Below are 25,516 nucleotides of genomic sequence, written 5' to 3' on the forward strand. Positions count from 1 at the left end.
TATTAGTAGATTGTATGTATTTAATAGATAAGCCATGGGAGAAAATGTCAAAATCATTCCCATATGTAAAATTTACAGTACATTTATATTCATTGCATAATAATAAACTAACACAGTTTTTAAATTCTATAGGCAATGTATTTGTAAGTTTAATAAAAATGTTTAATGACTTCATTTACTCTTATAGAAAAAAACTTATTCATTTTATTAATACTATGATTTACCTGTAAAGAATTGGATAAGACATATAAAAATGTTGTGTAGATATTTTTGGAAAGTTAAATATTGTGTTTTGCATGCAATTATATGTTCCATGTTGAATATTTTTCCTCTTAATGCCCTCCTTTTATTTATTTCTTTTTTTTTTTTCATTCTTTTAACAGTATTGAGTACATACTTCTGTGGCACTGTATCAAACACTTTATGTGGAATCTCTTATTAAACATCACCACATGTACAAACACTAACAATCCAGATGTGTTCTCTTTTAGTAAGAAAATAAAAGTTTAGAGATTAAGTAACTTTCAGCCATGTGAATAGGTGCCAATTATAAATGAACTCAACTTGTGAGCAATATTGCCTCATAAGTCAATAACATTCCCTCTAAGATAATCAGATTTTGCAGAATGTATGGGTAAATTATTCCAATAAAATGACAGGGAATAAAAAGAATGTTTCTGTAGCTCATAGTACAATGTATCTTTCAGTTGAGTGTAGTCATTCTCAGCTGGAGTCTCTGGACCAGCGACGTCAATATCACCTGAATACTTGCAAGAAATACCAATTCTTGGGACCCACCCCAAACCTACTGAATCAGAAACTAGTTGTGGCATACCAATCTGTATTTTAACAAGACTTCCAGGCTATTCTCACTAAATTTTAGAATTTACTAAATTCTAAATGCATATTTACTCTTACTAACCATTGACATTTGTCTCTCACAATTAGAATTACTCCTTTTTTAAGAAAAGTTTAATTTGGAAGAATTGTCAATATCTCATCTAAGAAAAACAAGCTGAGGAGAAACAAATGTAGAAAAATTAAGTGTACAGCTTATACCATCTTGAGGGAAGTTCTTGCTCAAATTATTTCTTAGCTATGGTTTGTGTCTTCAAATTTAAATGAGTCTTTCTTCCTTTAGCAGATGAAAAAGATATGCATATTGGGGTAAAGGCAGAAAGGATTAACAACATATGAACCTGGAAGTGGTTGGGGATGGCATGTAACAACAGGAAGCTGATGAGAAACAAGTGACAACAGAGATTGTGCATCCTACTTAGTAAGGAGGCCGAACCATTCCAGATACTTTCTTATTTCAGGAAATACAACTAGACTTTCTTGTGAAGTCTTATACCTAGTTTATTTGTATTCATTTATTATCTGTTTCTTATTTTCCTTTTTGCTCATTATTCTAAATTATTATTTAGCTCACAGGATTCACTTTATTTTAGTCTTACTTTGTAAATTCTAGTTTAATCTCTTAGTTGATGATTTTTATTTTATTTAAAATTGTAATTATTTTGCCTCATTTTATTTACATTCTTTATTTTACTTTTACTTTTTAGTTTAATATATTATGGGTATTTCTTAATTGTAGAAAAATTATCATTTCTTTTTAATATCTCCCATTTTAAAATTCATAATCTTTATTTAAAACTATAGAACAATACAAACATTTCTCTATATATACACTCAGCAATTAATTATATTGCATTAGACTCATACTGACATACTGTAGTATTTGAGCTGAGCTTATTTTTCCAGGGGGAAAAGGACATACAGCATAAGGGATTGCCAGAACTTTTTCTACATATGGATAGGCTGGCTCTTGCTCTAACTTTGCCTGGGAGAATCCTTATTTTCTCTTGTTGTATCAGGATAATTATTAATAGCACCATGTGTTATACTCAGATATGCCCTATTTGTACTACAAATTAAATGAATACCCTTTGGGGAAAAAGTTGAGCTAAGCTTTGTGCTCCACTCTAAAAATGCGTTGACCAAAAAACAAAGACAAAAAATATACTTAACTTCCTAACCATCCTTTTTAAAACTGTAGGACCTTCTGAATGCCCTCTATCTCCATTCTCTGATTTAATTATATCATAGTAGTTTGAAATAAATTACTATGTATTTTATTTTTTTGTTACTTGTCTCTAGAGTCTAAGTATTATGAGGCCAGAAATTTTTCTCTTTATGTGGTTCTATGTTCTCAAGAACTATTTTAGTACTTTCTACATAATGGGAATCATACATAAATACATAATTATATATACATTAATTGTATATCTAAAGATCATAATTTTTAACATAATATGTTTATATATGGTAATAATATTGATATTAATTATATGAGTATTAATATAGCAATATAAAACCTATTAATATAATAATTAATAGTAATATTACATTATTAGATAATATATAATTATATTAATATATGTTTAAGATGTTCATATAATTAATGTATATATAATTATGTATGTTAATATGTACATTAAGTATATACAATTATATATACTAATGGTATATATAAATATAATTTATAACATCGTATGTTATTACATTATTATAATTAACATGATTTTATACGTGTGTGTGTATATATATATAAAACTGATATTTTTTCTTGCTTATCCATGATTCTTTCAACTCAGTCCTCCTTCAATACACTGTTCCCTTCTTCCTGAAACCTCCTTTAATAAAGACCTATGGATGGTAAACACTCTTAATTTATAAAATATAAAAATAGTATAATCATGCCTAGTTTGAATAAGTTTACTACTGGACACTTAATATTTCTCAAGTAGCTTGAATTATACAAAATTATTTTAACCCGGTACCATGTCTGATTGTTAACAGACATGTGTTGCTTTAGTCAATTGAAACAATATTTGCTACATCAGAGATACACAAGGGTTGTACTAAGGCCGTAGCCACTAGGCACATTTGGCTATGGGCTACTTGAAATGCAACTAGTCTGAATTGCAGTATGGTATAAAGTCTGAATTTTGAGATCTTAGTAGAAAAAAGAAAATAAAATATCTCATTAGTTATTAATACATTAAATACCTATTGAAATTATAATATTTTGGAATATTGGTTAAATAAAATATACCATTAACATTAATTTCACCTCTTTATTTTTACTTTTACTTTAAGAGCTTATCACTCAGCGTTATATTATAGATTTTAATACAGGAATATACTTACTCTTAGAAGAATAAGGGGCTACTGATAGGCTAATAGAGTTTGGATATTTGGCCCTTCCAAATCTCATGTTGAAATTTGATCCCTAGGGTTGAAGGCAGGCCTGGTGGAAGGGGTAATGAGGGACTTACTGCTCTGAGTTCCTGGGTCCAGATCTGATTGTTAAAAAAAAAAGAGAACCTGGCACCTCCTCCTCTCTTTCTTTCTCTCTCATCACGTGATGCCTGCTCCCGTCTCCCTTCTGCCATGAGTGGAAACTTCCAGAAGTCCTCACCAAAAGCAGATGCTGGTGCCACGCTTCCTGTATAGCCTGTAAAACCATAAGCCAAATAAATGTCTTTCTTTGACAACCACCAGCTTCAAATATTCTTTTATAGCAAAGCAAACACAAAGACAAATGCCAAATAGATAATGGGAAGTTATTTTGATAATGAAAGTAAACAAATTTGTTTTAAGGAGAAACAAAGATGGTGGTTACAATCTAAACAGGTAAATTCCTGTCATAATCTTCTCTCCTCCTGATATTGGGAATGGTTCAGTAGAATGTGAGCATGAAAAGGAAATGATGTTCAACAAGTGTTGTAGCAATTAGTTGCTCTTGTATAGAACAAATGTAGCTCTAGCCAGGAAAATAGTTCATTTCTGAACTGATCCCATAGAGATGGTTGGGAGATAAAATTAATAACAAAGTGACACAAATATACATTGTTTAGACATTCAAAGCACATATTTAAAACAAAGCAAAAACAACAACAACAACAACAACAAAAAAAAACAATTAGCCGGGCGCGGTGGCTCATGCCTGTAATCCCAGCACTTTGGGAGGCTGAGGCAGGCGGATCACGAGGTCAGTAGATCGAGACCATCCTGGCGAACTCGGTGAAACCCTGTCTCTACTAAAAACACACAAAAACATTAGCCCGGCATGGTGGTGGGCACCTGTAGTCCCAGCTACTCGGAAGGCTGAGGCAGGAGAAGGCCTGAACCTGGGAGGCGGAGTTTGCAGTGAGCCACTGAGTTCAGGCCACTACACAACAGAGTGAGACTCCGTTTAAAAAAAAAAAAAAAGGAAAGAAAAGAAAAATATGATGGAACACATTATGGCAGTGTTTTTATTTTCTGAACTTCTAAAATTGGCTTTTCTCAGTTTCCAAAAGCGGAAATGAATTTGCTTCAATTTTTCTTATGTGATTCCTGATGAGACCAGAACTGAAAAAAATCACATATCTTAAACAAAATAATTAAAATTTGTCTTAAATTTACCACATAAACAGTTTCGTTATTATAAAATGATACTCTTCCTTTCATAATACTTATCTCAGGATCTCATACATAATGTCACAATTAAATTATTCCCTTTAATTATCTTTTTCATTTCCCCACATTTTCTCACAGAACAAAATGTATTATCATCATGTACGCTAAGATAAGTCTATGCTATTTCCTTTTTAAGAAAAAGAAATTGAATAGCAGTATCAATTTACAAGTATATAAAAGGTCTAATGTGGTGTATTAAGCTCTTTGTCATATGCATTATGGGTACATTAGTTTCCTTATCTTCTTACAGAAACATCTTTATATTGATGAGCTTTCTATAAATACACAATTCCATATTATAGTATGGCACTATTTAAAGTGCAAAAATTGTTTTCATAACATTTTCTGCAATATCCAGGTGCAGTTATTAAAAGTACATTTTCGGCCGGGCGCGGTGGCTCACACCTGTAATCCTAGCACTTTGGGAGGCCGAGGCGGGCGGATCATGAGGTCAGGAGATTGAAAACATCCTGGCCAACATGGTGAAACCCTGTCTCTACTAAAATACAAAAAAATTAGCCGGGCGTGGTGGCGGGTGCCTGGAGGAGGCTGAGACAGGAGAATGTCTCAGGAGGTTGCAGTGAGCTGAGATCGCGCCACTGCACTCCAGTCAGTCTGGTGACAGAGCAAGACTCCGTCTCAAAAAAAAAAAAAAAAAAAAAAAAGGTACATTTTCATTGTAAACTTGTATTCTGATTTTTTTTTTATCTGAAGTGATTCACCTTTTTTCGTAAGTTGCTTTTAGTTTTTTGGTATTTATAAACATATTTTATACATATGAAGGAGTCTATTTAACATATGTATATATGCTGTTTAAATAGAACCATACTTGACATTGAACAAATATATATTGAATGATGGAATAAAGTTTTTGATGACTGTGGCAGATTCTAGTGGTCAGCTAATTGAATTTCCATTCCCAGAAATCTTCTGCTTCTCCCATCTACTAACTATAGAATCTAGAAAGTTAAGTCTCATTCTTACAGGCTTCATTGCCCTTAGAGAGAGTAACATGAAACAGTTTTGGACACTAAGATGTACACATATGAAAATCTACAAGGAATGTTCATGAGAATACTTTGCTTCCTTATGAAAAAGACAGGAATAGCTTGAACCACCCTTTCTCTTTCTTCCTGCCTTAAATATAGATATTTTTTACTGGGTTCATGGCAGTCAGCTTAGCATCTTGAGCAGAGCCCATGAGAACTGCAGATATAGCAATACTAGATTATTGAGCTGCTATAGCTATTACCATCTTTACCTCTTCTTGTTATATGATAAAAGGAATAAAAAAACTTGTTTAAGCCACTGCTGGGTGGGGTTTTTCTAAGCAAAACAACATACCATAATAAAATATTTCAAAAGCTAGGTTGTAGCTATCACTCAAATACAGCAACTGGACTAATTAATTGTTATATTTTATTGCCTCCTTTTCTCAATTCTCTCGTTGGCTTTCCACAACAGGTGGAATGCATAGCCAGTGATTGTAAGACTTCTGTGACCACAGATGTTAGTTCCTTTTTTTGATATATATTGAGCAATATATGTAAGTTTCCAACATATTACATCAAATATTTAGCACAGAGTATTACATCGATCAGAGTACTTAGAGAAAAAAATTTTCTTAGTAGAATCTGAATATCGAATCCATTCCTCTAAAGTCAAATCCATCAGATGGTAAATTTTTTATTTTTTAAGAAAGAAAAATGATGAGAAGACATCATTTTTAAAGATGTCTAGAGATCTAATAATCTTTATTGGTCATTTCTTGTTGTTAGAGACAATATGTATTACTGATTATATGAACAGTGATAATTATATTTTAACTTTGCCAGGGTCTTTCTCATTTATTTCTCTCTAAGGCATGATGAATAAGGTGTCATTTGACATATAATTCAAAATGTTTAAAATATAATTTGTAGACATTGACACTTCTTTGTGTGTGTATAACTGCCAGGTGAGAGTTTTCCCCAAAAATGGATTTCCCAGGCCTCCTCTCTATCCATGTATTGTAAAATAGTTGCCTCCAGGTATTTTAGCAGATTCAGGGAACAATTTTGCTACCACTGGCTTCATGATGTTGGGTCAGAGGCGCTTCATAAACCCTTGCGTGGTCATTTTAATTTTATGGATTTTATTGAGAGAAAGTCATAAACTAGCCTAAACCATTAAAAGAATCAAAGACTAACATGCCTGTGTTTTGCCAAGGCATATTTTCTATTATTTGAATATTTCAAGGCCTGGACAATTTATTTAACATGTCATAACACGTTTTAAATTTCTGGATCATGAAGATAAGGTAAGAAAAATAAAAAATGCCCACTGAAAGTGTGTAGGAAATTGCCCGAGCAAACTAATTGAAGAAATAATAGTGTTTTAAAAATAAGGTTATTTTCTATTTTATTAAATTGCTATTTGTGGAATATTTGTTATATGAACATTCCAATAAAATATGATTTATTTCTTAACCAGAAACCATTTTTGTTTTAATTAAATATTATTTTTCATAGAGAAGATAAGTTTAATGATGAAATAAGCATAGGTAAAATATTCAAGATACAAGTTGTTTTTGCCAATGTATCTAATCATAAGTATATTATCAGTTATATTTTCATCTACCCTTAAGCTAGGTGTCTAATTACAAAGATAAGTATAATGTGTTCTGAATTCACGAGAAACTGTTACATTCATATAGTTAGATATATTCACTTAGCTATCCCAATTACTCTCACCTTCTAACAAAATTATCTTTTAAAAATCTAATTATGTAATATTAATATATAAGGCAGAATGAATAAGTATAATATAATATAAAATGTACTATGAATACTTGTAAATTTATCAAATATCATTTCAATAGAACATAGAAATAATGTTTTATTTCTTGATATGGGAACTGATTTTAATGTTCTTCTCTTCGTCTTTTTCCTTCCTCACTGCCTAAAATTTACAGTTTGTCATTTTCTTTTTTATATTCATCATTTTAATTAAAAAATACATTCTATAATTTTGCTAGTTATTAACCTTTGTTTAAATTGAATCTTACAATATATACTTTTGTAACACTCGTTTGTATTACACATTGTCTTCCCAACTGGGTCTGTAGTTATCTCCTCTTGTCATTCTGCGTAATTTTATGTGTGCCTTTTTCTCAGGATTTTTCCTGATGATGCTTGTGAGAGTTTGCTAGATTTTTCCAAGTTTTCAAAGATGTTACTTTCAATTTGTTGATCCTCACTACTTGCTTGTTGGCTAATTCTTTAATTCCTGCTCTTCTCTTTGTCATTTCATTTCTTATAATTTTGCATATTTTATTCTATTTTATTTGCAGTATCTAAACTATAATCCAAGGTTGTTATTTTTAGTCATTTTCTTCTTTTAAATGTATGCATTAAGTACTGTAAAGGTTGTTCTGAATCTTTTTTAAGCTGTAAATTTGGATATTATATATTAAATATCATATCTAGTCTCAACTCACTGTGTATATGTGATACATTTATTTAGTACTTTAAGTACATTATTCTCCTTTATTCTGCCCTCTCTATTGCTGCATAGAAGTCAATTGCCAGTATAATTTCTTGTAGGCAATACAGATTTTCTTCTCTATCTGCCAAGAAGTTATTCTCCTTGACTCTGAATATATAGTTTCTCTAGTTAGTCCTGCACAGAATATGTTGGGCTTTAAGAATCTGAGGATTCATGGGAATGCCATGACACCTTCTCTGACCTTATGTTTCTTCAAAAAGGCATTACTTTTACCAGCTGCCTGAGCAGCTTAATAGTTGGACTTATCTGAAAGTTCAGCTCCCTCACTCTCATGCATGGTGTCTACAAGACTCAAATATCTAGAGAATGAAATAACTGGGCCTTCTCATGTCACTCTCTCAGTATGTTTGCGTCCTTTCCACCAAGAAAGGTTCAGAGTACTCACATTTTTTATATTGCAGTTCAGAGTTCCAAAGACACTTGCCTTAAGAGAGAGAGAGGTGGAGTATATTGCCTTTTATGATCTCTCCTCAAAGATCACATAGGATAATTTGACATGCTTTATTACACAAAGTTACAGAGGTCTACCCGGGTTCAAGGAAGGGGACTTTGAAAAGGATATGAGATGGATACATATTGGTGAGGACATATTTGGAAATTACAGTTTCCCCTAGGATGGAAACCACCTGATAACTTTTGAGAAACATTTCTTGGTTATAGCTTGCTATGGAGGCTCAGGTAACATGGAAATAAGTTTTGAACCTTGATGATAGCTATTTATAACATCAAATTCAGGGAAGTCTTCTTCCCAATTCAAGACCAAGACAGACAGTTTTCCTTTTTGGATTGAATTTTGTTTCTGTCAAGCTTATTATTTCATCTAACAGCAGTACTTCTTTGGGTGGGGTCACCTATTTCAACTTCCCAATCTGAACTAATCAAATTGGAGATTTAAGTCCTTGTTTTTCACCTTTCCATGCCTTCTAAAGCAGAAATCTGATAGGTGTTATCTTAGAAGAAGAGTGAAGTAGTAATAAAAAGGGAGACTGAAGAAGCTAGATATAACTCAATGTTCTATTTCTTCATATGGAAACTGATTAAATAGATGTGCTAACTTTATGAAAATTAATTGGTGTGTACATTCATAATTTATACTCTTTGATGCCTGTGCTGTACTTCAACAGAATGTAAAACACACCAAAAAATGAACAGAAACCATGGATAATAAGAGATTTACAAATGACCTCTTAGAAGTGCCTTGTGCTTCAGCATATGATTAATTACCTTTGATTTGTTCTTCTCTTTAGTTTTGAGTTTTGAGATATGCATATATAAATATGTATAATAAAGACTCAGTTATACATTTAAATTGATTTTTAATGTCTGAGCTATAGATTTTAGTTATTTGTGTTTAAAGTAATTTCATATACCATTATTTTTAATTTAACCAAGTCTACCACCATCAAATTAGTGCATCATCCCAGTGAGCAGGAATACAAAAGTCATATAAGTTTTGTAGACTTTCAAAGTATAAGCCAAACCATACTGCAGTTTAAGCTATCAACATTCACAATGAATGTTTTTTCTCTGCTATAATTAAGGATGTCACCACATTAAAAATCAGAGTAGATCCTTTCCATTTTTTAAAAGAGGAGGAAATTAGGTCTCCCCAAAATGTGAGATATAAAAAGTGTACCATTTTTATTTGATATAATTTACAAAGTTATTTCAAACAAATTATTTGCTTTTAGGCTCACATACAAAAATGTGTCATAAAGGTCTTACTACTGCAGTTATGCTATTGATGAAATGACTTCTACTAGTTCTAGGTAAACCCTCTCATTGTCTTCTGGCTTGGTGAGTGAACCCTCAATATTTACATCAATATTTAATTACTGTTATATCTAACTTCATACCAACACATAAATAGGGACTTATATGGGAAGCTTTCAACGTATCAACAACTCCAACAGCAAACTTGCAATTGCTATGTTAAGCCACATGATACTGAAGGAGAAAGCTCAGGACCTATTTGGCTTTACTGAGGTCAGGCCACTAGCCCTGCTCTGAAGAGAACTTCAAACCACAACATGCAAGCATTAGCACCTTGATGGCCTTTACAAAGATGTGCGGAATTATGCTTAGGTTCTAGAATGTTCAATGCCACATTGGAAACTTAGATTGCAGGTAGATTCAGGGGCGGAAATAGTTTGAATTTGTTCAATTAATTTAAAAAAATTCTGAATTCCTATCATATTCTGGCTCTGCTCCAAGTTATAAATGTGGAAAGATTGCTAAGACATAACCCACTGCCTTCAACAAAATCACAGGAATGCTGAATCATTCAAAAATCTGAAAAATATTTAGTTAAAGTACATCCCTCTTTTCTGCCCATGATTCTCTTTGAGTCTTTTTGTTATTCAAAAAAAGTAAAAATATAAAATTTAAATATGCGTGTGTGTGAGGGATCTCACACTTCACTTCCTTTTATCTTTCTGGATTTTCAAATCATTACCCCCTTTCCATTATGTAAGATAATATGCTATTTGTAGTCTTCTTTCAGTGAAGACCTATGCTTCAAGACAGGAGATGATGTGGAAAGAACAGCCCATATTCAGATCAGCCTATAATTCTAGCTAAAAACAAAATATAGTCGACATTGAGAGCCCCCAAGAGAACTTGGCATTTAGCCTGGGTAAAGGCCAACATCATTTGTAATCAATGTCTTACTCATATCACCAAGCTCTGACTCCCCTCTGCTTTGTACAAAAAACAAGCTACCCAGATTTCACTGGAAACTGTATTTTTTTGAAATGTTTTTACCAGGGAGATCCACTGTCAGCAATGTTATTGCAGTTGCTAATGATTGATTTTAATTGGTAATTTTTTAAACAGCTTTATTGAGGTATAATTCGTAAATAAAGAATATTTAACGTAAACAATTTGATAAGTTTGGATATATGCAAACATCCAGGATACCATTACTACAATCAAGGAAATACATTTCCAACACATCTCAGAGTTTTTAGTGTCTTGTTGTGTTTTTTTTTTTTTTGTGTGTGTGTGTGTGTGTGTGTTGTTTTGTTGTTTTTGTGGCAAGAATACTTAACATGAAATCTATCATTTTGCCGGGCGCAGTGGCTCACGCCTGTAATCCCAGCACTTTGGGAGGCCGAGACGGGCGGATCACGAGGTCAGGAGATCGAGACCATCCTGACTAACACGGTGAAACCCTGTCTGTACTAAAAATGCAAAAAATTAGCTGGGCGTGGTGGCGGACGCCTGTAGTCCCAGCTACTCGGGAGGCTGAGGCCGGAGAATTGCGTGAACCCGGGAGGCGGAGCTTGCAGTGAGCCGAGATTGATTGCACCACTGCACTCCAGCCTGGGCGACAAAGTGAGACTCCATCTCAAAAAAAAAAAAAAAAAAGGAAAGAAAGAAAGAAAGAAATCTATCATTTTAACAAATTTTGAAGTGCATAGTATTGTATTCTTTACTATAGGCAGTATGTTATACAATAGATCTCTAGAACTTATTCTTCTAGCATAATTGAAACTTTATACCCATTGAACAAATCCTTTCCATTTCTTCCATCCCCACAGCCTTTGGCAGCCACTATTTTTATTAGCTGCTTCTGTAAGTTGGACTATTATAGATAACTCATATAGGTGGAATCATAGAATATTTGTCCTTCTGTAACAGGCTTGTTTTACTTAGCATGATATCCTCCAAGTTTATCCATGTTGTCATAAATGGCAAGTTTTCTTTCCTTTTGAAGGCTGAATGATATTGCACTGAATGTATATACGACATTTTCTTTATTCATTCAATTGTCAGTGGACACTTGGGCTGTTTCCATATCTTGGGCATTGTGAATAATGATGCAATGAACATAATAGTGGAGACATTCTTTCAAGATACAGCAGTCCATTATTTTGGATATATATTCAGAAGTGGAATTGCTGAATCAAATGGAAATTCTATTTTTAGTTTTTTGAGGAACCTCCATTCTGTTTTTCATAGCTCCTGCACTATTTAACATTTCCACCAATAGTGTATATGATTCCAGTTTCTCCACATCCTCACCAACACTTATCTTTGTTGCTGTTGTTTTTTAATATAGCAACCATCTTAATAGGAGTGACAGAAATATCTCAGCACGGTTTTGATTTGCATTTCCCTGATGATAAGTGACACGGATCACCTTTTCTTATACCTATTAGTCATTTGTGTGTTTTCTTGAAAACATGTTTTCTCAAAGTTTTGCTCAATTTTATTCAGTTTTTTTTTTTTTTGACTGTTGATTTATAGGAGTTCCCTGTAAGTTTTGGATATTAACCACTTATCAGATGTATCATTTGCAAATATTTTCTCCCATTTCATGGGTTGCCTTTTGAGTCTGTTGATTTTTTTTCCTTTTTTGCTATGCAAAAGCATTTTTGTTTTACGTAATGCCACTTGTATGTTTTTGCTTTGCTTCAAAAAAAAAAAAAAATCATTGCTAAGATCAATGTCAAGAAAGTTTTCCCCTATGTTTTTCTTCTAGGAGTCTTGACCTTTAATTCATTATGGTTTTATTTTTGTGTATGGTATAAGGTAGAGATCCCATTTCATTTTTTTAGCATGTAGAAATCCAGTTTTCTTACCACTATTTTTTGAAGAAACTATTATATTCCCTTTATGTATTCCTAGCCCCCTTCTTAAGATCAGTTGACTGTATATGCATGAATTTTTTTCTGGACTCTGATCTGTTCCTTTATTCTATATGTATGTATTTATGCCAATACCATACTGTTTTACAGTTGCTTTGTAATATAATTTGGAATCAGGCAGTGTGATGCCTCAAGCTTTGTTCTTTTTCAAGATTACTTTGCCTATTCTGAATCTTTTGGAATTCCTTGTGAATTTTAGTTTTTTTTTTTTCTCTTTCTGTAAAAAGTGCCATTTGAATTTTGATAGGAACAGCATTGAATCTATAGGTTGCTTGAGTAATATGGACATATAAGCAATATTAAGTCTTCCAATTAATAAATACAGAATGTATACAATGTCAAATATATTTCATTCTATTGAATGCTTCCATGCAATTGACAAGTTGAACCTTTGTTATATCACTGATAAAACAGTTGAGGAAATATTTGAACGTTAGGGGGAAATAAACATTAACTGATCAAGATGAACACCTCATTAGGCACATAATTTGTAAATGCACTTATCATAGATCCAAGCTGCTTTTTGGATCTGCTAGACTGGTCTGATTGCGGTAAATTATATGTGTAAGAAGTACATTTTTCTATTTAACTTTGCCTGAAAGACAGCATAAGGTGCTACTCAGTATTCGTTGAAACAATTTGCATCCTACACTCCAGCCACACCAAACTACATATGTTTCCTAGACACGGTTCCAGCTTATGCTGGGCGGTCTGCTTAAAATCACATTCCCTCCACTGTCACCCACCACACACACACACACACACACACACACACACACACACACACACACACACATAATGTGATATTTTCTGCCTTCTATATACTAACTCTTCTTTCAATTTTATAAGCTTTGTATGATATGTTTGTTAACATTTAAACTCCTTAGCAAAGAACTGGCTACATAGTATATACTCAATGAATGAACAATAGACAAAGAAAGGAGTACAGAAGAAGTAACTGATATATGGAATATGTTTAGTAAAACACTATAACATGGATTCATGATATTCCATTAATTAAAAGACCAACTTGGGGATTTCAGACCATATAAAATGAAACTGATAAAGAGCAAGAATATTTTCAATTGTCACCAGTTTGTGAGGAATTGAAATATCAAAAATAATTCTAAGGCAAGAAATAATAAAAGTAGCATGTGAAATCATCATATGAAGCAAAAATAGAATCTGCTTTGATCTGTTGGAAAAACCCAATGTAGTGTGATATATTTGTGTGGAAGAGAAAGAAATAAGACAAACCAAAGGGATTAAGGCATAAGACATGGAAACTCTCCACGAAGAATGAGTTTCCAGCAATGAAAAGATAACATAAAATGTTTCTTGGCATGATAAAAAGACACTTGGATTTGAGAAGTCACAGCAGGAAAAACTATTAGCAACATAAATGAACACACAAAATCAAGTTAAGCATTTCAAGACTATCACTCAGCAGCTTTTTGTGTTGAAAAAATGATATTAAGAATTAGAACTGAATGAAAAATTGCATTTAAGCTTACAGCCAAAGAGCAATTACAGGGTGCTACAGAATTTAATAATTTTTTCCCTTCTTTCATATGTAAAATTAATGATTGTGGGAAGAAATATATATATATATTCTTTATAATTAAACTTATATTATTTGGGAAAAATTGTAGTGCTTTATTGCCACATATAAGTTGCTCATATTACGTGTCCATATTCATAATTTCTGAGTTAGTGGATTTTATATTGTTTAAAAAACATAATTTTTCTTCTCTTATTTGTAATTTATTTATTCATTGTCAGTATAGGTAAATCCTTTGGAGCATGGGAATAAATTCTGGAGAGTACTATATGCTTATTTCCCCAGTTTTTTTTTTCCCCCCTTTAATTTTCAATCTTTATCAGTTAGGATTTTTGAGATTTACATCTAATAGGAACCCATTACTCTCTGATTTTCATTATTTGTTGCCATATGCAGAATTCTCCTGGTCATGTAAATAATTTTAAAAATAAATGTAGACATGTTTCTATCATTAACGGGTGCCTGGTGCTTCCTGATCACACCTGAATGTATGTAACTTACATCTATTATTTATGTAATAAAATCATTTTTGTCTCCCTAAAAGAAAATTACAATTGTCCTGTATGTGGCCTCTGTTAAATGGCTCCAGAGATGCAAATGTCTCATGAAAAAACCTAGGATTTTTGATCCAGAAAAAATCTATACAGTTATTATTCTCTACTGGATATCATATGCACATTTTAAGTTAAAATCTTTTTTGGAATGAAACATTTGAGAAAAGGTTTAAACATTTCAGTGATAAAAAAGTTCAAATTAGTTATATAATTGGTAATTTGTTTCCATAGAGCTTTCATTTCTATACGTTCCTGTTATTTTAAATGTGCTGCAATTTTCTAGAATTTTAGCAAATGTGAAATGTTTTCATTCTGATTCATTTATTTTTCTTTTGCATTTAAAACAGTAAAGACACCACAACAAAACAATAAATGTAAAAGAAAAACACTCACATACACTTTTACATTACCCTGTCAGAAGGCCAGTTTATATATGTCCCTAGTTTGTTTTCCCTGAGGTTTAACTTATACAAAATTTTTTACTTAGGAAATCTGCTAACTTCAGAATGCATGTTTGCCTGCTCTTCACCTATTAGACTATCCTTTTTTCTTTGATAGTTCAGCAGATGATGCTTGGAATTTTTTTTTTTTTTTTTTTTTTTTTTGAGTCGGAGTCTCGTTCTGTTGCCCAGGCTGGAGTGCAGTGGCGTGATCTCGGCTCACTGCAAACTCTGCCTCCCGGGTTCACACCATTCTCCTGCCTCAGCCTCCCGATTAGCTGGGACTACAGGCTCTCGCCACCACGCCCGGCTAATTTGTTTTTGTATTTTTTAGTAGAGACAGGGTTTCACCGTGTTAATCAGGATGGTCTGGATCTCCTGACCTCGTGATCCGCCCGCCTCGGTCTCCCAAAGTGCTGGGATTACAGGCGTGAGCCACCGCGTCCGGCCGGAAATATTTTTAATGTTAACATAAGTACTCTGCCAATATTTACATTGTAGATTAATACATCTGGACTTCAAAACTTATTGTATAGCAAATATTTTCTTGGCTATTAGTCTTTTGCTGGTGGAAATGTTTTGCATTTTTTAACTTCATCTTTATTGTTTTCCTCTTTTTAGAGAATTGAAAAGGAAAAATTAAGCACAAGATAAAATAAGTACTTGTGATAACCACACATAGGCTATATTATTGGTATTTGAATGTGTTTTTCCGGGTATTCTCTTTAGTAGAAATATTACATGATGGGATTAGATGATAGAGGAGAAAAACAACTTTGTAGTTTGCTTTTATTGGCAGTGGAGTGGTAGGGAAAGAAGTTGAGTAGAACAAATGGGGCTTAGGGGGGTCCCACTGCCTGGGGTTGAAACATGGTTGCATTCTAAGAGCTGAGAAGCCTTAAGTTACTAACTAAACTATCCATTTCTTGCTTGTAAAACTGTGAGAGTAAAATATATTATGTGTGTATATGTGTGTATACAATTATTAGCACAATAATTACCATATGGAAATGTGATAGCTAACACTAATATTTTCTCTCATATCTTAATATTTCTTTGTCATTAAAAATGCTTTCCAAACACTCATAAAACCTGAAGAATAGTCTATCAATTGGCTGAAGATACTTTGTTAAGCTCTAGCATTCCCTTATTTTAACACTTGAATTATGTTTGTTACTATTTGTAATAATTTTGACAGTAAAAGGCATGCTTTTATCTATAATTACCATGATTGTTATTACTCCATTCTACTCTTTTATTGGTCAACTTAGGGTTCAAAGCTACATTATTTTAATTACTACAACTTTTAAAATGTGTGTGTGTGTCTGTGTGTATTTGTGTATCAGATTAGATTTCCATCTTTTCTATCTTATGCTTATTTTTCAAGTATTTCTTGGCAATTGCCTCATGAGATTTTCCAAGTTTCTTCATATTTTATATTCTATCTATAAAATCATTGTAATTTCTAATTGCTTTTATTTATATTTTCTTACTTCATTCTTTCTCATTTTTATGACTTGATTTGTTGAAAAACATATTAATTCTTGATCTGGAAAAATATGCTAAGCTTCTTATAATGGTTACTATGATATTTTTGTTATTTTGATATTATATGGCATGATGATATGATTTAGATATGATAGACATTTTACTAGACTAGAGTTTTGTTTATCAAATTTCTTGATGCTTTTGATTTGGTGTGTGAACAATTATAATTTTTAAAATTATATAGGAACTTAGCAATGTTCTACAAAGTAATTGATTTTCAGGAATAGATTCCAGTTATTAAGCAGGAGGTGATTTTACATATATCATCTGGTCATATTTCACCAAATACTCTGCTTCTTCCTAATATAAGGCCCTCTCATTCCTGTCCTAAAGTAGTGCTAGAACATCCTGTTTTCAACTGTATTAGTCAAGGCTCTCTAGAGGGGCAGAATTAATAGGAGATATATATATACACACATACATACACACACACACAATATATATATATACACACACTTGTATATGTATTATAAGAATCTTAGCATATATATAGATATATAGATACAAATCTATATATGTATATATAGATATATAGATACAAATCTGTATAGCTATATATAGATATATAGATACAAATCTATATATCTATATATAGATACATAGATACATATATATATATATATCTCAGTTTATTAAGGAGTAATAAACCTTACAAGGCGAGGTCCCACAACAGGCTGTCTTCAAGCTGAGGGGCAAGGAAGCCAGTCCGAGTCTCAAAACTGAAAAACTTGGAGTCCATTGTTCGAGGGCAGGAAACATCCAACATGGGAGAAAGATGTAGGCCAGAACATTAAACCAGTGTAGTCTTTTCACGTTCTTCTGTCTGCTTTTATTCTGGCTGTGATGGCAGCTGATTAGATTGTGCCCAGCCAGATTGAGGATGGGTTTGTCTTTCCCAGTCCACTGACTCAAATGTTAATCTCCTTTGCCAACACCCACACAGACACACCCGGGAACAATACTTTGCATCCTTCAATTCAGTCAAGTTGACACTCAACATTAAGCATCACACCAACCTTGCTGCTTTAGCCTGTTCTCATCGAAGCAGCTGTAGTTATTCTTACAAATACAAATAACGTTAACTTACTCCTCTGCTCAAACTCCAGATTGACTTCCCATAAACTCTGAGTAAAATCCAAAACCTTGCCTGTAATCTCAGCACTTTGGGAGACTGAAGCGGGAGGATCACCTGAGGTCAGGAGTTCGAGAGCAGCCTAACCAACATGGCAAAACCCTGTGTCTGCTAAAAATACAAAAATTAGCTCTGTATGGTGATGCATGCCTGTAGTCCCAGGTACTTGGGAGGCTAAGGCAGGAGAATTGCTTGAACACAGAAGGTGGAGTTTTCAGTGAGCTGAGATCACGCCATTGCACTCCAGCCTGGGTGATAGAGCAAGACTTTGTCTCAAATAAATAAATAAATAAATAAATACATAAATAAATATAAATAAAAATATCAAAAATATTTGCTTGACCATCTGGTCTCCTGTAGTCTCACTGACCTCGTAACCTCTTACTCACCAATTTCCTCCCTCTGAGGCAGCCTTGCTGTTTGTCCATGGACAAATAACTCTCTTTTCCCTCTACCTGAAAAGTGCTTGCCACATATATCCACATACTTACATCCTCACTTCCATTAAGTTTATTCTCAAATGATAATATAAAGTTTCTCCTGGCCGTCGAACATAAAGCAATATCCCTTTCACCAGTATTCCATGGACCCCTTAGCTGCCTTTATTTCAGTCCATAATATTGATTACCATATGAATACATGTTTCTGCTTTAACACAAATTTAACCCTTGAATTCTACAAAATCTTAACCCCAAATAATCCTGATAGGTAAAATGGTGTTTTTGCCAATAATAATTCTTATAGGTAAAATGGTGTTAGAGGAGCAGATATTTAAAAATTATGCAAATTTGTAAAGCACCAACAAAATATTTTTTAAAATTATTCTTTAAGTTCTAGGATATACGTGCACAACATGCAGGTTTGTTATATATGTATACATGTGCCATGTTAGTGTGCTGCACCCAATAACTCATCATTTACCTTAGGTATACCTACTAATGCTATCCCTTCCCCCCACCTCCCCACAATAGGACCCGGTGTGTGATGTTCCCCTTCCTGTGTCCACGTGATCTCATTGTTCAATTCCCACCTATGAGTGAGAACATGTGGTATTTGGTTTTCTGTTCTTGAGATAGTTTGCTAAGAATGATGGTTTCCAGCTGCATCCATGTCCCTACAAAGGACACAAACTCATCCTTTTTTATGGCTGCATAGTATTCCATGGTATATATGTGCCACATTTTATTAATCCAATCTGTCACTGATGGACATTTGGGTTGATTCCGAGTCTTTGCTATTGTGAATAGTGCTGCAATAAACATACATGTGCATGTGTCTTTATAGCAGCATGACTTATAATCCTTTGGGTACATCCCCAGTAATGCGATGGCTGGGTCAAATGGTATTTCTAGTTCTAGATCCTTGAGGAATTGCCACACTGTTTTCCACAATGGTTGAACTAGTTTACAGTCCCACCAACAGTGTAAAAGTGTTCCTATTTCTCCACATCCTCTCCAGCACCTGTTGTTTCCTGATTTTTTAATGATTGCCATTCTAACTGGTATGAGATGGTATCTCATTGTGGTTTTGATTTGCATTTCTCTGATGGCCAGTGATGATGAGCATTTTTTCACTTGTCTGTTGGCTGTATGAATGTCTTCTTTTGAGAAGTGTCTGTTCATCTCCTTTGCCCACTTTTTGATTGGGTTGTTTGTTTTGATTGAGTTCTTTATAGGTTCTGGGTATTAGCCCTTTGTCAGATAAGTAGATTGCAAAAATGTTCTCCCATTCTGTAGGCTGGCTGTTCACTCTGATGGTAGTTTCTTTTGCTGTGCAGAAGCTCTTTAGTTTAATTAGATCACATTTGTCAATTATGACTTTTGTTGCTGTTGCTCTTGGTGTTTTAGACATGAAGTCTTTGCCCATGCCTATGTCCTGAATGGTATTACCTAGGTTTTCTTCTAGGGTTTTTATGGTTTTAGGTCTAACATTTAAGTCTCTAATCCATCTTGAATTAATTTTCATATAAGGAGTAAGGAAAGGATCCAGTTTCAGCTTTCTACTTATGGCTAGCCAATTTTCCCAGCACCATTTATTCAATAGGGAATCCTTTCCCCATTTCTTGTTTTTGTCAGGTTTGTCAAAGATCAGATGGCTGTAGATGTGTGGTATTATTTGTGAGGGCTCTGTTCTGTTCCATTGGTCTATATCTCTGTTTTGGTACCAGTACCATGCTGTTTTGGTTACTGTAGTCTTGTAGTGTAGTTTGAAGTCAGGTAGCATGATGCCTCCAGCTTTGTTCTTTTGGCTTAGGATTGTCTTGGCATTGCAGGGTCTTTTGTGGTTCCATATGAACTTTCAAGCAGTTTTTTCCAATTCTGTGAAGAAAGTCATTGGTAGTTTAATAGGGATGGCATTGTATCTATAAATTGTTCTGTTATTTTTCTATTAGTAGTTTTAATATTTTGTTGGTGCTGAATCTATAAATTACCTTGGGCAGCATGGCCATTTCCACAATACCGATTCTTTCTATCCACGAGTATGGTATGTTCTTCCATTTGTTTGTGTAGTCTTTTATTTCACTGAGCAGTGGTTGGTAGTTCTCCTTGAAGAGGTCCTTTGCATCCCTTGTAAGTTGGATTCCTAGGTATTTTATTCTCTTTGAAGCTATTGTGAATGGGAGTTCATTCATGATTTGGCTCTCTGTCTGTTACTGGTGTATAAGAATGATTGCGATTTTTGCACATTAAAATTCTAATGAAACTGTAAGTTGAAAAAGGGTTTTGCCATAAAAAATGAAGGTGACTTAATGGCAGAGTATATGAAGAAGATTCCAAGCTTTTGAATTATGAACACAAGAAAAACATGCACGAAGATTCTGCAGAAATGTACAATAAGCACTTCAAAAACAGTGCACATGTTCAAAGTAAGCCAAAAGAAAAACAACAGGCTATTGAGTATCCATGTCCTGCTGGATTTAGCGATATCAGTATATTTTGTATTTTGCCATTATAACTTACTTGAGCATGTTAGGAACTTATTGTTTTTTGATTGAATTTTCATCCTTCCATAATCTGCTCAGTAATACAGGTACTGAGAAAACTACATTCCTTCTTTGCCAACTGGCTTCCTGCTATGTTCTGCCAAATGGAACACTTAAAGAAGGTTTGAAATTCAGCAGGGAGAGAGTACTTGCATATTCTGGTTTCCTTGCTGATCCTTCCAGCATCAATGTAGCTAAGGCAGTTTACTGTAAAATAGGCAGTCGGTTCCAGCTTCAAGCTCCTCGTGGTACTCCTAGAACTAACCCATTGAGCCCCTTGGGAGACAGCAGCACCCTTGGGCTGCATCACCTCTTGAGATACTGGCAATGGCAGGACACATTGCAGTAAACATCTAGTGAATGCAACAGATAGATGTTATTTATTTCTTGTTTATTTCCTTTTGCTAGAATATAAGCTCCATGAGAAAGTTTTTTTTTTCCTGTTTTGTTCACTCTTAAAATTTAGAGCTGAGATGAAAGACTACAATTGAGTACAAAGAATGCTCATAAATATATGCTGAATTTTGAAAACATGCTATCTTATTTCCATAAAGAAGGTCCTGCCTTCCAAACCTCCCCCACACAAATATGTACAAAAGCACAATTCTTACTCAGTGCTCACTTAACGCATTGTGATGTTTCCCTAGCAGATATGTTCTTAAGGTATACAAAATCAGTGTTAAAATTAACCCACATATGACCAGCTGGGAAAGGTAATTATACAGAGAAAAAAATAAAGTGATTTTGTAATGCCAAGGCAAGTAATTCATTTCATTGTATATTGTTTAGAATTAATTATCTTTCCCTTTAATTTGCACAGATTATTTAAAGCTGTGAATTTAATCGGTTTACTTGGTATATAACTAAAGAAAATGAGTTGCTATTGTAAACTAAAACTGACATTTGTATGTTAGACTATGCCATAGTTTTAAATGATTTTATTAATTTTGTTGATAGACATTTTTCTGCTCTACAACAATTTAAAAATTATACTCCATAAATGTTATTAAATGCATTATTTTAGATAAAAATGTACATATATAGAAATATGTATTCACTATTTATAGAATACCTCTGAAAAAAGACGAACTATAGAGAGAAAAAAAGTGAATTTTTAGTTTAAAATTTCTCATGCTCTATTTCATTGTCACTTTGAGGCATACATAGGTACTAGATAAGTAAAATGGAAGAAAAAATAACTTAAATATATAGTTGTATATAAAAGTAAGCATGTGATTTGAATTTTTAACTCAGGGCAAGACAATTTAATGTTATATTAATATGGCAGATAATATATTCAGAGGTTAGATTTTAGTCACCGAGAGGGTATAGGCAGGATACTAGAAAAAGTCCATAAAAATATTTGGAGAAAGTTTAGTGAGAAGCAAGATATTTACACAGGCATAAACTATTTCCCTTCATGGGAATGAATAGTTTCTTTTCAGCAGAGAAACCTGGTGAGCATCTGAACAACATGGTGAAACCCTGTCTCTACTAAAACTACAAAATCAGCCGGACGTGGTGGCACACGCCTGTAATCACAGCTACCTGGGAGGCTGAGGCAGGAGAATCGCTTCAGCCTGGGAGGCAGAGGTTGCGGTGAGTTGAGATTGTGCCACTGCACTCCAGCCTGGGTGACAGAGCAAGACTCAAAAAGAAAAAAAGAGAGAGAGGAAAGAAAGGGGGGGAGGGAGGGAGGAGAAAGGAAAGGAAAGGAAAGGAAAAGAAAGGAAAGGAAAGGAAAGGAAAGGAAAGGAAAGGAAAGGAAAGGAAAGGAAAGGAAAGGAAAGGAAAGGAAAGGAAAGGAAAGGAAAGGAAAGGGGAAAGGAAAGGAAAGGAAAGGAAAGGAAAGGAAAGGAAAGGAAAGGAAAGGAGAAAGGAAAGGAAAGGAAAGGAAAGGGGAAAGGAAAGGAAAGGAAAGGGGAAAGGAAAGGAAAGGAAAGGAAAGGGGAAAGGAGAGGAAAGGAAAGGAAAGGAAAAGGAAAAGGGAAAGGAAAGGAAAAGGAAAAGGAAAAGGAAAGCAAAGGGGAAAGGAAAGGAAAGGGTAAAGGAAAGGAAAGGAAAGGAAAGGAAAGGAAAAGGAAAAGGAAAGCAAAGGGGAAAGGAAAGGAAAGGAAAGGAAAGGAGAAAGGAAAAGAAAGGAAAGGAAAGGAAAAGAAGAAAGAGGGAGGGAGGGAGGAAGGGAGGAAAGAAGGAAGGAAGGGAAAGAAAGAGAAAGAAAGAAAAAGGAAGAGAGAGAGAGAGAAAGAAAGAAAGAAAGAAAGAAAGAAAGAAAGAAAGAAAGAAAGAAAGAAAGAGAAAGAAAGAGAGAGAAAGGGAGAAGGAGGGAGGGAGGAAGGAAATAAAGGAGGAAAGAAAGAAAAGAAAATTGAAAGAGAAAGAAAGAAAGAAAGAAAGAAAAGAAAGGAAAGAAAAAAGAAAGGAAGGAAGGAAGGAAGGAAGAAAGAAAGAAAGAAAGAAAGAAAGAAAGAAAGAAAGAAAGAGAAAGAAAGAAAAAAAGATTATCAAAGTCAACTACCATTCATAAGGCACACTCAGCATGTGCCTCCTAATATGGTGCACAGAGCAGGATACATTACTTCAATGCTGCTCCTGACAGAGACCAAAATTGAGAGACATTTTCCAAAATAACAGACTGTACTCTAAAAATATCAAATGTAAACAAAAAAAGGACAAAGGAAAGCTGAAAGTTTCCAAATGAAAGGAGACTTACAAGAAATAAAACAAATAAAATGCATGATCTAGGATTTAATTTAGAGAATGGTGAAAAATTGTCAATGGAACATTTGACAAAGTTTGAATAGGTACTACAGATTATAAATATTGTACCAATGTTACATTTCCAGGTTAGACATGATTAAAGGTGTTTTAAAATATGTTATAGATAAGGTCTTTGTTCTTGGGAAATATATTCTGAAGTGCTGAGGAGTAAAGATGCATGATTGTTCCAACTTTCTTTCAAGTACTTCAAAAAACATTTAATCCATTTCTACATATAGATAGATGATAGATATATCTATATTATCTGTATGTATATATTATCAATATAGATAGCTATATTTTTTCTCTATATATTTATATACATTGATTCTGTTTCATATTTGTTTATTAAAATTATAAATAATATGATGATATTTAGGGCAAACTTTGTGTTAATATGAATTTGTTTACAGAAAAGTTGATCACCTCAAGTCACTTTGATTTAATTTTACTTTAATTCTATTATATACTACAAATTCCACAAGAGTTAGTGTAATTAAAAGAAAATAATCTATTCCCAAAAACATGTGCCACTGTGACTCTTTTGAAAGAACACAAAAGAAATAATTCAGTAACTGATAATATAGACAAGTGAGGCATATCAATTTAGTGTAAAACAATAGTAATTCTCAGTTCTAAATTGTTAACATTCATGGACCTTGCTTCCTGGGGTTTCATACTCAATGATCTTCCAATACATTGCTCAAAAGAGACATGGATCTGAGGTAACTGTTTTCATAATTAATCATAAATTATACTTGATGCTCCAGATGCAATGATCTGGAAAAATTTAATTAAGAAATGAATAGGGCCAACTTTCCATTCTGATTCAATGGTTCTTTTATTCATTAGTTCTATTGTATTTATTTAAGTAAATGTCTTGGTGATAAAATGGAAATACACCATAGTGACTGCCTCAAAAATTTAACTCTCTCTCACTCAGCTGAAAGTTATTTAGAATTAAATAAAGTTGTGTAGTTACCTGGATCACACATAACTAAATCAAGACCTTACCAACTTCTCAGTATAAAAAATAGATGATCACACTACAGTAGAAAACAGTCATATTCTTACTTGATTCCAGTTTTCGGGAGCCCAGGAGTATACCTTATGCTTAGTTTATTTGCTGATAAACCTACTGCAGGGCGCCATCTCATATAAAGCTCTGATAAATTCTTAATGACTTATGAACTATGAATACAAGGTCAACACATTGGTCCTCATACTGTGATAGTTATTTAAGCACCTACCACATAATACACATAAGCACCAGTATTGGGAATTTATATAATGAAGAGAAATATCTTTGATGAATTCAGAAATGTGGAGAAATATAAAGTCTTTCCTCTCCCCTTGACTTTATATTCAACCATGACCCATGTAACCCTATTTGTTTTATCTTCCTCATAGCATTGAGAGTTGTGTGTTAAAATTCACATGATGAGGGAGTATAGGATATAAACAAGTACATTGCCACTAGCCCATCTTGAAAGGCTTGAAGGACAGTGACCTTGAGAAAGTGACATCTATGATGAGATACAAAGCATGACAAGTTTGTAATATATCACATAAGATGAAGAGAGTAGCATTAAGATGCTCAAACAGTGGGGATAGAAGACATAAAAGTGTGAAGAAAAATTAGTGAATGGTATGATTTGAGAATTGAAAGACATTCATGGGTGCCAGAATACAGAAGACAGGTGAGGAGTACTAAGAGATGAATGAGGAGAAATAAATTGAAACAATCACTGTAAAAAGTATTAAATATTTTGCATCATAGCTGAAGAGCAATAGGAAATCATTAAAAGTTATT

The 25,516-nt window shown here is 33.5% G+C and overlaps 1 long non-coding RNA gene across 1 annotated transcript in view; it reads right to left on the bottom strand.

Annotated features, from left to right (window-relative positions):
• Window positions 1-3,156: 3,156 nt before the first annotated feature.
• LOC139356539 (uncharacterized) overlaps window positions 3,157-25,516 on the bottom strand; it is a 28,329-nt gene continuing 5,969 nt past the window's right edge. Inside the window, exon 3 of the long non-coding RNA XR_011608536.1 lies at window positions 3,157-3,520. This is a non-coding gene — a long non-coding RNA (uncharacterized lncRNA). The remainder of the gene's footprint in view (window positions 3,521-25,516) is intronic.

Source organism: Macaca nemestrina, chromosome 10 (assembly GCF_043159975.1).
Source record: "Macaca nemestrina isolate mMacNem1 chromosome 10, mMacNem.hap1, whole genome shotgun sequence".
Classification (NCBI taxonomy): domain Eukaryota; kingdom Metazoa; phylum Chordata; class Mammalia; order Primates; family Cercopithecidae; genus Macaca; species Macaca nemestrina.